Here is a 14,802-nt window from a genome sequence, read left to right as displayed (position 1 = left end):
ATTCCAATTTATAAAGAGTATAGAGAATAGAAAGGAGTGATATCAGTAGGGCAAAATAAGAAGTCCATAAGAATAGGAAGAGAGAAGATCTTGTTCCCTCACAGGAACACCAATTTAACAGCAACACAAGAAGTAAAAATACCTTTACAAGGTATCTAGAAACCAGGTAAGAAGATACAGTACCTGTTAGAGCATAAAACCATGAACAGCTGCACGAACAGGAGTAATAACAATTTCACCCTTCCAGACTCAGGCCTTCCCCCAGGCAGGTACCGCTCAGTGCCTACAGAGATCACCTCAGCCTGAAGCTTCCCCTTGAGGAGACAGGGAGAAGGGAGGATGAATGTCCAACATCCCTGCCCTTTCAGTGCGGTTCCTGAGATACCAGCGTCTGCCTCTCCTCCCAGTGAGCACTGAAAGAAACAGCAGTCTGGACACCTAGTTCAGCAAGGAACAAAGGGAGAGGGGCTGCCAGCTTCCTGTGACTGTCATGACTGAGATTTGGAGAAGGCACAGAGCTGAGGCTTCTCCTCCCTTCGGGAGGAGAGGAGCATGGTTCCATCATACCTGTCTTTCAGTGCACTGATTTCTGTTTCACCTCCTACTGAGAGAAGTCATAGTCAGACACTAGAGGAAGTAAGAGAATATGAGTGGCTGAAAGAAAAAAAAAGGAAAGAAAGAGAAAAAAGACTGTACATCTAGGGCAACTAGGAACAAAGCCCCAGAATCTCTCGCTAGACTGGGGAGTCTTTCCTAGTCAAAGCCAGTCCATAAATAGCTGGGAGAGGTGATTGCTTTTTCAAATGTGCAAACACCATCACAAAGCTACAGGGGACATGATTTTTCAAGAAAATATGATACAATCAAAAGAAAAATCTTTACTAATCAACCCTAAAGAATGGAGATTTAGAAATTGACAAAGAATTCAAAATAATTATCTTTAAAAAGCTTAGTTACTTATAGGAGAACATAGAAAACTAAATGAAAGCATGAAAATGATAACATAAACAAAATGAGGATATCAACAAAGAAAAACAATTAAAAAGAACCAGACAGAATTTCTGTTTTATACTCCATAAAATGGTAACCAAAAGAGAGCAGGAATGACTATACTTATATCAGAAAAAGACTTTAAGTCAAAAATTGTCACAAAAAAATTGTCACAAAAGACTAACCTCCAAGCACTTAAATGTAAAAAGGGAGAAATATACAGCAATACTGTAACAGTAGGAAACTGTTGCCCTATTTCCAACAGTGGACAGCACATCCACACAGAAAGCCGATACGGAAACAGTGGGCTTAACACTGCAGTCCAATAATACACTTAACAGAAATATACAGAACATTCTACGCAACAGCAGCAGAATACACATTCTTTTCAAGTACACATGGAGCATTCTCTAATAGATCACATGTTAGATTACAAGACAAGCCTTAGCAAATTTAAGATGTTTGAAATAATACCAAGTATCTTTTTCTGACCACAATGGAAAGAAAACAAAACTGGAAAATTCACAAATATGTGAAAATGAAACAACACACTTTTCAACAACAGTTGTGTCAATGTAGTCCTGCCAACATCTTGATTTTAGTCCCGTAAGACCCATATTTTTTGACTTCTAGAACTATAAGGTAATAGTTTTTTTAAGCTACCAGCATCTGTGGCAATTTGTTACAGCAGTAATAAGAACCTAATACAGAGTTAGTACCATTTATTGTCATGTTCCTAAGTTACAGAAATTTTCTCTAGTGAACCTAGCATACTATCACAATGCAATTAGAAATCTCTATCATTTAAAAACAAGAAAGCTCCCATGACGTATTAGCTCCCGTCATGGAAGGATGGGATATTCCATTTAAAAGTTTTATTGGAAAAATGGTATGTTCTCTTTCAGGGCTTTAATTTCATAAATCTCCTATGTACTAAGAAATAAAAATAACAGTAATAGTCTTTATTCCAAATGGAATGTACCAGAGAATGTAGAACACAACTCTATTTTGGCAAATCCCTTAGCCAAAGTACTCTGGGCCATTGTATTAATTTACAAGATAGGTCAGGTGGAGTCTTTGCAGATTCTTATGCATATAGTCCCCATATGATGTACTGAGACTTAAGAAGCAGTCTTTGGAGCCGTTCCATGTAAAATTGCATGTTTCTATAGCCCATTTTTAAGGTCCCTACCCAAGAACTTCACTTATACATTTACTTAATCATTAGTTGGCATTGCAGCTGGTTTAGAACAATAAGGAAATCTGTCTTGAGGATTTGTAATTGCCCGATACCTTGCATGACAATCTCTTTCATGGGCCCACACCAAAATACAGGATTGCTGCAGAATAAGATGTAGCATAAATGCTTTTGAACGAGATAGACTGAAAACCAGTGCAGGGCTCCCTCTGTGCAGGAGATTTTTCAGGGCCACGTTGCTGCAATTTGACAACTGCTCTCTGGTTCCTGTGCTGCATGGCAGCCGGCAGCATCTACCACTTACCATCTTTCACCAGCAAATCTCCTTGTGCCTTTAGTAAGAGATATCCCTTTGAGCTGTTTCTGTAGAGTGGGAACTTGCATCCGTTTCTACCAGCATGGCACCACGGTGATTTGTCTGCCTTTTAGTGAGTCATGGTTATGCCTTCACCATTCCTGTCTAGATCTCAGCCTGGGTGGGGTAGGGAGCTCTTCCTGAGGCATGCTCTAAGCCCTCGGGTAGCGGATGCTTTTTATATCTGCTCTTTCCACATTGTTTAGGTCTCCCTTTACTTCTTACTAGTCAATTTATTATTACCCAAATCTCCTATTAATGTTAGCAATTCTTTATTTTTTCTTTCATTGATATCTTTATTGATGTCAATACATCTTTTTTATTTTTAATTTTTTTTAATTTTGAAGTATAATTGGTTTACAATGTTGTGTTCATTTCTGGTGTACAGCATAGTGATTTAGTTATCTATATGTGTGTGTGTGTATATATATATTCCTTTTCATATTCTTTCTCATTATAGACTATTACAAGGTATTGAATATAGTTCCATGTGCTATTCAAGTAGGACCTTGCTGTTTATCTATTTTATATATAGTGGTTCATATCTACAAATCCCAAACTCCCAATTTATCCCTCCACCCTCTTAAAGTTAACAATTCTTTACATTAAACTTTCCCTATTCAAATCACTGTGTAGTTTCTGCTTCAACTGGACCATAACTAATGAATTGCCTGAGTGCTTTGCAATCCACAGAAGCTCAACTAACAGTTGAACAAGCAAACAGATAGATGAGGAGTGTTCACTAATTTTCAAAACCAGTGGAGGGGACAGGGCAAAACAACAAAAATCTCATGGGCATAATTAGAAATGGCTCATGAAGAGTTTGGCCAATGTGGCATGTTGCACAAATTTAGTAGCTATTTCTGAACAGAATCAGGGAAAGCAGAGACTGATAACAGCATTGCTACACAATGCTTCTTTTCAGCCAGACTTGGCAATAACCTCAGTAATTTGTCAGCAGAACTGCTACTAGTGGAAAACCTGGCATGAAAAGTTATACCTTGGGAAGGGTCATCTGTAGTTCTGGAATAAAACCATTATTACAATGCAATCACTGAAACTGATGTGGGAGCATGGTAGGGATATGGGAGCAATGCTTATTTGACTATACCCAGCAAATTGTGTTTGAGTAAGTATTATTGATTGATTTGTTTTTTCCACTTCTGTGCTATTTGAAGTGCAATCTCAACTGCTATTCAGAATTTTTGAAGCATCTAGCTAGTTGGCTTTAACCACAAAACAGTTATCTGGGCATCAGAAGCCTCCTGATATTTCTGGAGAAGCTGACCATGTTTGCATACTTGTTGGCCTCAGGCTTACCGAGAGGAGGGTATCTCTAACCTCCTACAGAGCTAATGCTTTACTCTTCAGTGCCATTTTGCAGCATAATACATTTTGAAAGCTCCATTTCTAGCTGTTTTGAACAGAAGTTGATCAAGGCATATCCCATCAGTTTATATCTAATATTTAGGGATACAATTTATCAAACAAAATTAAGCAACAAAAAACAAGACAAAAAGATAAAAGACTGATGTACTCTATTAGTTTTTAAGGAGATAAAGTCTCTTCAAAATATTAAAAATAGGTAATATTAACAATTAAAGTTATATGATTATCATAGAACAAATCAAAAGTATTATAAAAGAATGTTTAAAGTTGGCAAGGCCTAAACTTTGAAATTGTTTTTATTTTATGTCTTTCCCTTTACATTTTTAGATTTATGTTAGCTTGCTGGTAATGAGACTGTTTTCCATTCCCTTGGGATATTACTGATAGTTCAATATGAGATATGACATCTAACAATTAAAGGTTTCTAAAAAGGAGTCTGTCTAAAAAGAACAAATGAAAGACTGAGGATGTGAAAAAAAAAAAGAGAGAGATCACAGAATAGAGGAAAAGAAAGAGCTAAACAGGACAAGAAAATGACTGTGTATTTCTAATTGAAAGTTGATACCAAGCTGATGCCATGGGGTCTGCTTTGACAATTCAAACTTATAAAAAAATCTGTGAATGCCTTTCTTTTTTAAGCTACTTATCTTAGACACGTGGAGAATCACCTGACATACGGAGTCTCAAAGACTGTAGTAAACTCTTGTTACATACTGATTTCTCATTCCAATTAAGGTAAATTATCTGAAATAAATACTTTCTCTCAACCAGGAAAAACCTTTTTTCTCCTTGAGTCAACCAGAATTTGTATAAATTCAGAGGGGAGGACATTTATCATTAAATGCACATTTTATATTAATATTTTAGGAAAACACTCAACTTGTTACCAACACAAATATCCTTTGAAGGGCCAGGGACACAATTTTGATGTTTTAATCTTACATCTACATTACAGAAAAGGAGAAGACAAGAAGGAATTGTTAGAAAAAAGTGTTATTACTCAAGAAAGCAGAAATTTATATCTATATCTATTATATTTATACCTATAGATGTGATTTACAGAGGTGGTCTGACCTAAGAAGTATTGCTAAAAGTCTAGTATCTTTTTCCCTATTCATAACTTTCAACTATCATCATTAGATCTCTATTTTCTGATCTGTAAGAATGTGTCAGGAAGATCCCCATAGTCTATTGGTCACTCTCTTATGTTAAATGTTGAAAACAATTCTGTTTTTTTTTAAAAACAGTTTTATTGCTGATTTACTCCTGTGTAATCCCTCAGGCATACCCAGGCTTGTTTCCTACAGTAGTTGGAGTAACGGTGACCACTTGCATTTCTTATCCTACCCTGGCATCTTGCATGGGAAGGGGGAGGGTATTATGGTCTGATCCTGAGATAGTCTTCCTCTCTTTTGAAGATACTTACTGTTCTGGGTTTGAGAGACTGAGGCTAAGAATATTTGAAAAGTCAGGTAACTTCATTTATAATCATTTCATCTTGGATTTGATTAGAAAAATCTGTATTTTCACTTTGGCTTGCTTTATGTCTCCTCCTAGTGGCTTCAGACTGCATTGTTCATAAATTTCTGGGAGCCATGTTTATTTAGCTTTACCCTAGCTCCTGCTCACTCTGAGGAGCTCTCTACAAAGGAGCATCTTTGTCTCAACATGGCTCCAGCAGTGGTCCATTATAAACCATCTCTGGGTAATATGTCACTTTTACTGGTGCAGCAGACCCCTGGGCAGTCCTATGTCCATCTCTAACTTCCACATGAAAAACATGGAGCCAAAGGAGCCACTGAGTGCTCCTCATCCTCCCAGGCATAGAGGCCACAGACTCTTCTTGTTCCTCTGCTTTAGGCTTCTGTCTCACGCTATAGAACCTTCAAAATATGTACTAAACACCAAATCCAGAAACATGTGTCAAATTGTGCAAAGAGCCCCCTTAAGTTAACATAAGGGAGATTCTGAAGTTCAATGGCTCAGTAAGCTTCCAATCTCCTACCTGGCAGGAACCTCCAGTGTCTATGGCTCTAAGGGTGATTCTCTACCAGTGAAAGTTCTCACTCTGCTGGGCAAGGAAATAATCCTACATTTTTATCCACAAATTGGCAGCAGAAGTACAATTATTTTCCCATCAGTGGTAAACTAGGACATTCCCTCTTTTCTCCTTCTCCCCAGTTTTTGGATTATATACTCTAGTGGGAAATGGAGTGGAGTAGGAGAGTGAGGAAAAGGGAGTTCACTGGAAAAGAGAAGGTTTGGTTTTGTATGCTCTGAGACTTGGTGTCTGGCTCTGTGAATGGACTTTTAAAAATATGGAGCACCTAGTATCTACTGTTTATTACTGTGGACTCTAGTGCTATTTTGCAGGGCATCAGTAAAACTGTCCACTCAATATCCTGTCACAAACATATCCCTTCAGTGCACACTGGGTTCAATGTGTTAGTGACTTCTACTGTCACTGCTCCCTACTTTCCCATCTGGGTGAGTGGCAACTTCACTCTACAGTTTTTCTGGCCAGCTTGGAGTTATTATTGATCCTTCCAATTCTCTTATACTTCATATAAAAATTAATAAGCAAATATTCTCAGATATGACTTCAAAAATGGCCAGAAGTTGAAGACTTCTGACCTAGAACATCACTGCTACACTGGTTTCAGCCAGCCTTAGCTCTCCTTTGAATTACTGTAGTAGCCTCCTAGCCAGCCCGGCTGCTGATGCTTTAGCCTTCCCTCCTTCAGCCAATTTTCAACAAAGCAGATGCAGTAATTATTTTAAAAGGTAAATCTCACATTTAATTTCACAAATACTTAAAAAAAATCCTCCAGTGATTTCCCATGTAATTCAGAGTGAATCTAAGGCATTTCCAGTCTGGCCCCTGCCCTACTTACCCCTTTGTTCTTCCTAAAATATGGCTGGCACATTTTTGCCTCAGGACTTTTGCACGTACCAGTCTTTTGGCTTGAAATTGTGTCCCCACAGATATATATGTGGCTCCTTTCCTCAACAATCTGCAATCTCACCATTATCATGAAACATTCCTGATTTCCTTATTTAAAAGTTTAATTCCACCTTGCCATCCTTCATTTCTATACCTTATTACTAATTTATTTTTCTCTATAGAATTGATTATCTCTAGGCTGTTTAGCAAAAGGAATGCTATCTGTTAGTGATGGCTTAATAAACAGTCATCAAATCTCAGTGGCATCTAACAATTACATTTTGTTTTTCAAGTATCTGTGCAAGTTCGCTCTGGCCTACTTTTGGTTGCAGCTTATAGTCTAGTCTACTCTGAGGTTAAATTCTGAGACCAGTGTTGGAGAGGCAGGAGGAGGAAACTCTTCTCTGCAATGACAGTGACCAAAGATGGTATACTGACTACACACAAACATCTTGAGCATCTATTTTCATCAAACCTACTAACATCGCATTGCCCCAAATTACTCATGTGGTTAAGTCCAGAGTCAAGGAATGAACATGCTTACCCTCTGCCCATGGAGATAAAAGGGTGTGAAATTTCTTATTAATTATTGAATATACCACATATGTGCAAACAGAATTTAACCAACTGTAATAGGTGAAAAACTATAGATTGGACAAGTATGGAAGTATTCTAACATCTTACATAGACATCAAATTATATTCAATTAAATCAGACAAATATAAGGATTTTCAAGTTGAATATGAGATTCCACTTTGAGTCTTGATATCAGTTGGCACTGATACTTGGTATTGAAGGATACAAGGATTTCAGATAAGTGAAAGAGAAGACAAAGGAAGGTCTTTAGCAAGAAAGTTAGTTAAGCAAAGATACAGAAGAAGGAAAAGGTTTTCAAATAATGTCTTAGTTTTCTTTTACTCTCACTTCTGAAACAACTCAGTCCAAAACCATTAAGTGAGACTGGGTGGCATAGGCCTTACAGAAGCCCCAGTAGGGGGAAAACATGTCCATGTTGGGGAGAGACCTTATGTTAAGATTATTTTTATATATGTTCCAGCCTGAGTTCTTAATTCGTTTCTTTACAGCCTCTTCCTTCTCATCCCTATTATTTGACTGACTTCAGTATATTTCTTAATAAATTCTCTTTGTTGTACTTTTTATTTCATACATTTTCTGATTCAGAGTTTTCCATTAACCTTCTTTGGAATACAAGAAAATTTACTCTTCTTGTTGTGTTTATCTAATCTCTATGAGAGCTTAGGTGAACCAACCATAGGGATTCCCTTGACATTCTGAATATTCAGTGATGCCATGTTTTCCATTCTAAGTGTTCTAATTATAGTCAGTCAACCAAATGATGTGAGAACCTCATAATATGAGACTGCATTGTAAGACATCATTGGTTTTAAGGAAGAATGGACAGATCCTCTATTATTAGGTCCTTTTTCCATCTGCTTCTTATTCTCACTCCATGATGGATTAACTCTTCCTCCACTACTCACATTTAAATTCTTTAACCAAAACATGTCATTAACTTAGCTGTAACTACCCGACAAGGCAAGTCAATTACAGGACCATTGTAAAGACTGCCGGTTTGAGTAGAGGGGGCTGTTTTGAGTTCCAAGCACATCTCCTAGTCTACTGTGGTAGGGTAACTTGGTACGAGCTGCATTATCCCTGCATAAGGAATCCCTCATGAGAGGGTTGCATGCATGCCAGACAGTCAGAGGCTTCTAAAGGCGGCAGGGGGCCTGCCATGCACATTTCCACCTCTGAACCTCAGCAAGCAGACTCTGTTTTCACATTCTACAATTATTCTCTAACCCTGAAATATCCCTGCTTCTCCTGTTCCTCCCATGACTCCAACACACACACGTTGTTGTTGTTGTTTAAATCATGGCTACATCTCTCCTGAATGTATGAGTTGAAACTTATCCTTTATCTTTTAGCTTATTTGTAGTTTTTGTCCTAATTATACTTCAACAACTAAAAATAAAGATCCATTAATGAATATATAAATATAACAAAACAGTTACCTTTGCCTATAGATCACACAACTAGCTTAGAAGTACATTATTTAGAGTTATTTGGCACTGATAGTAAAATCTGAGTATATTCCAATTTTACATGGTCTTAATGAGTATCAACGAGGATTCAGGAGCTGTTAATTTAAATTGGTTTTTGTCTCCAAAAAAAAAAAAAGGCAATGTTTGGTGGGGTACACATTTTAAAACTTCTCATCAATTTTGTAAGTTTTATAATAAGGATCAAAGAGGATGGGTTAATTGCCCCAGATTGTTGACTACAGACTTCCTACTATACTACTTTTGTCATTAAGTAATTGTGCTTTCTCATAAAAGTCTCTTAAGTTATAACTCCCTATCTTTGGCTCATAAGATGTAGTCTAATCTGACTTTTTTTATTGAAGTATAGTCAGTTTACAATGTTGTGTCAATTTCTGGTGTACAGCATCATGTTTCAGTCATACATATACATACATATATTCTTTTTCATATTATTTTTCACCATAGGTTACTATAAGATACTGAATATACTTCCCGTGCTATGCAGTATAAACTTGTTGTTCACCTATTTTGTATGATTTTTATTGTCTCTTCTTAAAGTGTATGATTTTATGAACTTGATTTGTTTATTTAATCCTCTCCTAGACCTCAACTGGGTCTATCTGCATTTGATATATTATTTCATCACTTTCCTCTCGTGGAGAGTAAGAAAACTTTAATCCTTTTCTTCTCACATGGAAAATAGGTGCACTGAAAACACCCTAGAATCCATTGCTGCACAGTTGTTAGTTCTTTACTGCAGTTTCCTAGGTAATGCTTATGGAGATTTGCTGTAGTTGACATCTTCCAAGAGTACACAGAGTTAAGTACATCACTGCCTACAGTTTTATATAAATGAATCCTCATTGATTTTTCTGTGTGGTGTGGTATCTCATTTGTGTCAGCTTTCTTAGGTTGCTTATTTATTTCCTTTTCTCTCTGTCAATTTTTCCATGTTAGAAAGAAAAGCATTTCTTATCTACGTTGGGAAACTTCAGTAATTACATGTCTGTCTTACCCCTGTCACTTTTCTTTAGGTCTATTACAGTATTCTTACATTTGTCTTGCCAAACATTCATAGCATCTGGGGGGTCTTATAAATACATGTTTCAGAGGTTTTCTATCTTAATAGGTAGAAGTGGAGCAAGTAGCAGTCTCAACTCTCCCATACATTCAGCATCATTTTCATATTAAGCAAATGAGAGGAGGCATTTTAAACTATAAGTTTTATAGACTAGCAAAGTGAAACACTGTCACCTAAACTAAATATTATTTCCTGATCAAATGCTTATCAGTGGGATTTCATAAATTCAAATTTTATTCTGGTAAAATATTCATAAAACCATAGCTTATAAAATATTTTGCTTGCAATGCATGAGAATATTTAGCAATAGGGAAAAGTGACTTTGCTTCCAGTGAGAAAAAGACCCAGATACTAATTTATCACTGTCCCTTCAGAAGATAATAAACTAACATTTATATAGATAAAACACAATTTTAATACAACAGAATTTCAAGACAAAAGGCAATGTTAGAGATTAATCAGTACAAACCCTCAGGTTGCTGGTAAGAATATGAAAACTAGAAAGGTGAAATAATAATAGTATTGACAGTATTTAGTATTGAAAACTAGCATTTTGGGGACACATAATAAAGTTATGTACTTAGCTTGCATTATCTCATTTTATATACAGAACCATCTTTGAGGTAAGTGCCATTATTAAAAAAGAATTACACATTGATATAAAGGAAGAATTGGAAACTGAGTTTTCAAATCTCAGTGCAGTGTTATTTTTAACTCATTAGTGTACATCCTAATTATAAATATTTTTAATCACTAAAATGCTTTTCTAGTTTCTGAGAATTGCATGAGGCATTTTATGCTAAATATAAATAACTTATATCATATTAAAACTAAAACAAAACCATGATTTTCTGTAGGATTGATCAGCAAATACAAAACCTAGGGAATGAATCTTCTTTCTGATGAATTTAGTAGAAGAAAAGATTCCAGCATTCCCCATTCAGGCTTACAGACAATCCATTCTACACTTAGATCAGGCACAGCCACCCAAATTTCTGATAAGTATAATAAACTTTGTGACTCACCAGTAATGGAACTGCTATGAAAAATGCTTTAAGGTATTTATGACTGCTTCTTAAACTTCATGCCAATGACATTTTAATTAACCATGGAATAATTTGGCCACTGGTAATTTTGGGGTGTGCAATACAGATAACTTTGGTTCAACCCAACCAATTATACTAACTGATTCATCCAAGAGGTAAACTACATTTTAAAACCCTTAAATTTAATTTAGGGTTCTGCAATGTGTTAGGAAGAAGAAAGATTAACAGGTATACATATAAAATATCATTTCTAAAAATTCAAAGCAGAGCTTTTCAATTTCATTTACTTCTACTGAACTTACTCAAAGCAAGACCTATTTTTACAGTTTTTTATCTACTAAACCAAGTTAATAATAAATCCTCATTTTCTAAATGATAAAAAAGGTTAAAATGACATGAAATATGATATACTTTGGATAGTAATACCATTGAAATAATTCATACCTCCATCTATTCAACATTGTTTGATGAAATCTCCTATAAACACTAGAGTGTGATACTCAGAGTATGTGCACTACAGGGAAAGGGATGTTGAAAGGAATTGGTTGTATGTGGGGAGCATACACGGGCAAGATAGAGTCTATGCCCTCAAGCAGCTCACATGAAAGAGAACGGCTTGAAGTAACTATGTAGATACCAAGTATACAAGTTTAAGAGCAATAGGTGGAATAAGAGAGCTACAGTATAATACAAAAAGATGTCGAGAAAAGTCTGTCGCCATCAGTGGTAGCTCCAGAATTTCTATGTACGAAAAATTTAGTGGCGGGATTCTGTGCTTAAGATGAGGCAAGGGTAGGCTGGAGGCTGATCTTAGCCAGCAGTGACAGGTATCTGAGGGAATGGAAGATATCTGAGGCAAGGACAGGAAAGAATATGGTGATGGGAAACAAAAGGCAATATTTTAGGAGAAATAAATAATTTCACAGGGGGTAGAGATTCAAGAAGTGCTCTTTCAACAAAAGAAATTAAGTGTCTTCCATCCTGAAAACGATACGAGGCAGTCTTAATCCTAACCTTTGCAGGGCCTTGGGCAAAACTATAAAAATAAATGTACATAGTATATATCCAAATATATAAATGTTACAAATACAGCAAATAAACTGTTAAATAAAATATGTTCTATTTTTGCACCTTGATATAATGACCTGATATTTTAACTTAATAGTTTATTACATAAATTTACTTATTAGATTCCTCTTTTTTCAGCAAGGAAGGAAGAACTGCTTTATAATCCTGGCCCCTCTGCTTTGCCCCATAGGGATCTCACACACATGTGTGTGGACATTCCAGCCCACATGGGTAAACTCCACCCAAACCTCCAAGTCTGAGCTTAGGAGTGCCCATCCCCGCAGTAATTATGGCCTTTGGGAAGATAGATCTGTGGAAGAGAACTGAGCTGGTGCTAGACACTGAGCTGAACTAAAATAAGACTATTGGGAATGTTTTCTTGCCCATATCCCAAAGTAAGTGTATACACTGGATGGATGCAGGCTATAAATTATAGAGGGGTAAGCTTAGATATTCTGGTAAAGATATAACCAATGTGATTCAGAGGAAGAAGTTTGCAAATGTCAGCACACACAGTGGAATTTCGGTAAAATCGGGTGTTTGTGACTTTAATATTAAATTAAGTTCATACAACCTATGAGTTGTCATGGATTACAAGCCATATTTTTTTCTCATACTTTTGTCAGTCAGCCACCACCCTTCTCCCATCAAATTCATCACAGTTATCATGAATTAAATATAACTGAGTATGACAATTTCAATTCAAAAGTTCAGACATATTCTGTGTCATACTGGGCAAATAACAGAGACTGTTAGCTGTTCTTCACATTCCATTCTCTTCTTCTCTAATAATCTGTGTGTAGCAAAGGACATGGCTAGACTATAAACTCTTCCAGTGTCCTACTTTACAGCACAGGGAACTGTATTCAATATCTTGTCATAACCTAAAACAGAAAAGAATCTGAAGAAGAATAGATAGATGTGCATAACTGAATGAAATGTTGTACACCTGAAACTAACAGTGTAAATCAACTATAATTAAATTTTTTAAAAAGCTAAGTGAAAAAAAAAAACTTTCTTGCAGTTGTTAAGTATATAACTTTGCAACTAGTTCTTGCTAAACACTTGCAAAAGAGAGGTGGTGCTATTTATTTTTCCAAGACATTTTAAGAAGCAAATTCCCCTTTTGCCAACAGGGTTGATGTAATGAGGCCCTAAGATATGAGACAGCAACATAGTAGAAGGTACTCGGGTTGCTGAATAACCTAGAAAAGTTAACTTTCTGAGGTAAAGGATTATCTAGAACTCTTATGTGAACAACTAACGAGTTACTAATTTGATAAATCATTATCATTTTAGGTCTATGTGATACAGCGGTAGGTCTAAAAGTTATACAGTATATATGCCTCAAATTTCTTATCAAAGTATCAATTATGGTACTTAGCACAATATCCAATAATATTTATCATCCAGTAAATACTAATAGTGGTATTATTTAATAATTATTATTTAGCTGTTATAATTTTATCATTCTTCCAACAAAAGTAATAGAAAGTATTGGATATATTTTTTATATAGTAATAGATTAAATTTTGTATTTTGTTTTTATAAAAGTGCTTAGGTAATATATAAGAAAAATAATATGATGAGCCAATAAAATAAAACACCTGCTATAACTGGAGATCTTTTGTCGTTCATAAATCAGGCTAGGGGATCCAAAAGAACATGCAATCTATTTCATTTTAAAATACTCAAGTAAGGCATGATGCTGTATATAAAGAGCCACAGGAATCTACATAAACACCACTAAATTTAATTAGTAAATTTAATGTTTGCCAAATGAGTTGTTGACATGCAAAGTGTTAGCTGAAGTTCTATATACACAGAATAATCAATGAAAACCAATTTTTTAAAATGTCACTTAGGTAGCATTGAAAACATCAAATGCCTAGGGATGACTCTAAAGAAATAGCAGTACTTTCATTGATAAATCTAAAATCTGTCTTGAAAGAAATGAATAAATAACCTAAATAAATGAATAGATATAACATGTTGATGAATTGGAAAAGCCAATGTTGCAAAAATTTCACTTCCCACAAATTGATCAATAGATTCAGTGCAATCCCAATCAAAACCCCAAATCCCAACTTGCTTTGCTTTTTGTAGTGTGTATCTAAGTGTGTCTATGTGCACGTGTGTAAATTAACGCACAGACCTCAAAGTCATCTTCAAATGCTAAGAGCAAAAAGTAGTTAAGATATTCTTAAAAAGAAAAAAATGTGGAGGACTATTCTCTCAGTTATTAAGAATTATTATACAGATAAACTATTTACAACAGTACAATTAAAAAATAGACCAAAGGAAATGAAAAGAAATTCCAGAAACAGACCAACACTTGATTTCTGACTAAGTTGTCAGTACAGAATAGTAAGAAAAAGATTGACTCTTCAAAAATTGGTGCCAGGACCAAAGGTTCACATGTACCCATATTATACATATACCAATATCCTTTTCTTTATTCTGTAGCCATAAATCAATTGTAAATACAAGTGAAAAAAGTAAAACAATAAAGCAAGGTAGGATAACCAGAGAATTTCATCTAACCTTTCAGAAAATAAGAATTTCTTAAACAGAACACATAATTCAGGAAAAAAATTGATAACCTAGATTAACTACATTAAAACTGGGAAGTTTTATTCAACGCATTATCTATCCCAGGAGAAAA

General features: G+C 35.5%; 1 long non-coding RNA gene across 1 annotated transcript in view; it reads right to left on the bottom strand.

Moving 5' to 3' along the window:
- Positions 1-14,802, bottom strand: part of LOC140696904 (uncharacterized) — a 404,568-nt gene that overhangs the window by 89,901 nt on the left and 299,865 nt on the right. The gene's annotated exons all lie outside the window — the stretch shown is intronic.

Source organism: Vicugna pacos, chromosome 6, assembly GCF_048564905.1.
Source record: "Vicugna pacos chromosome 6, VicPac4, whole genome shotgun sequence".
Lineage (NCBI taxonomy): Eukaryota > Metazoa > Chordata > Mammalia > Artiodactyla > Camelidae > Vicugna > Vicugna pacos.
Note: the sequence above shows the minus strand (reverse complement) of the source record. Positions and strands in the feature narration are given on the sequence as shown.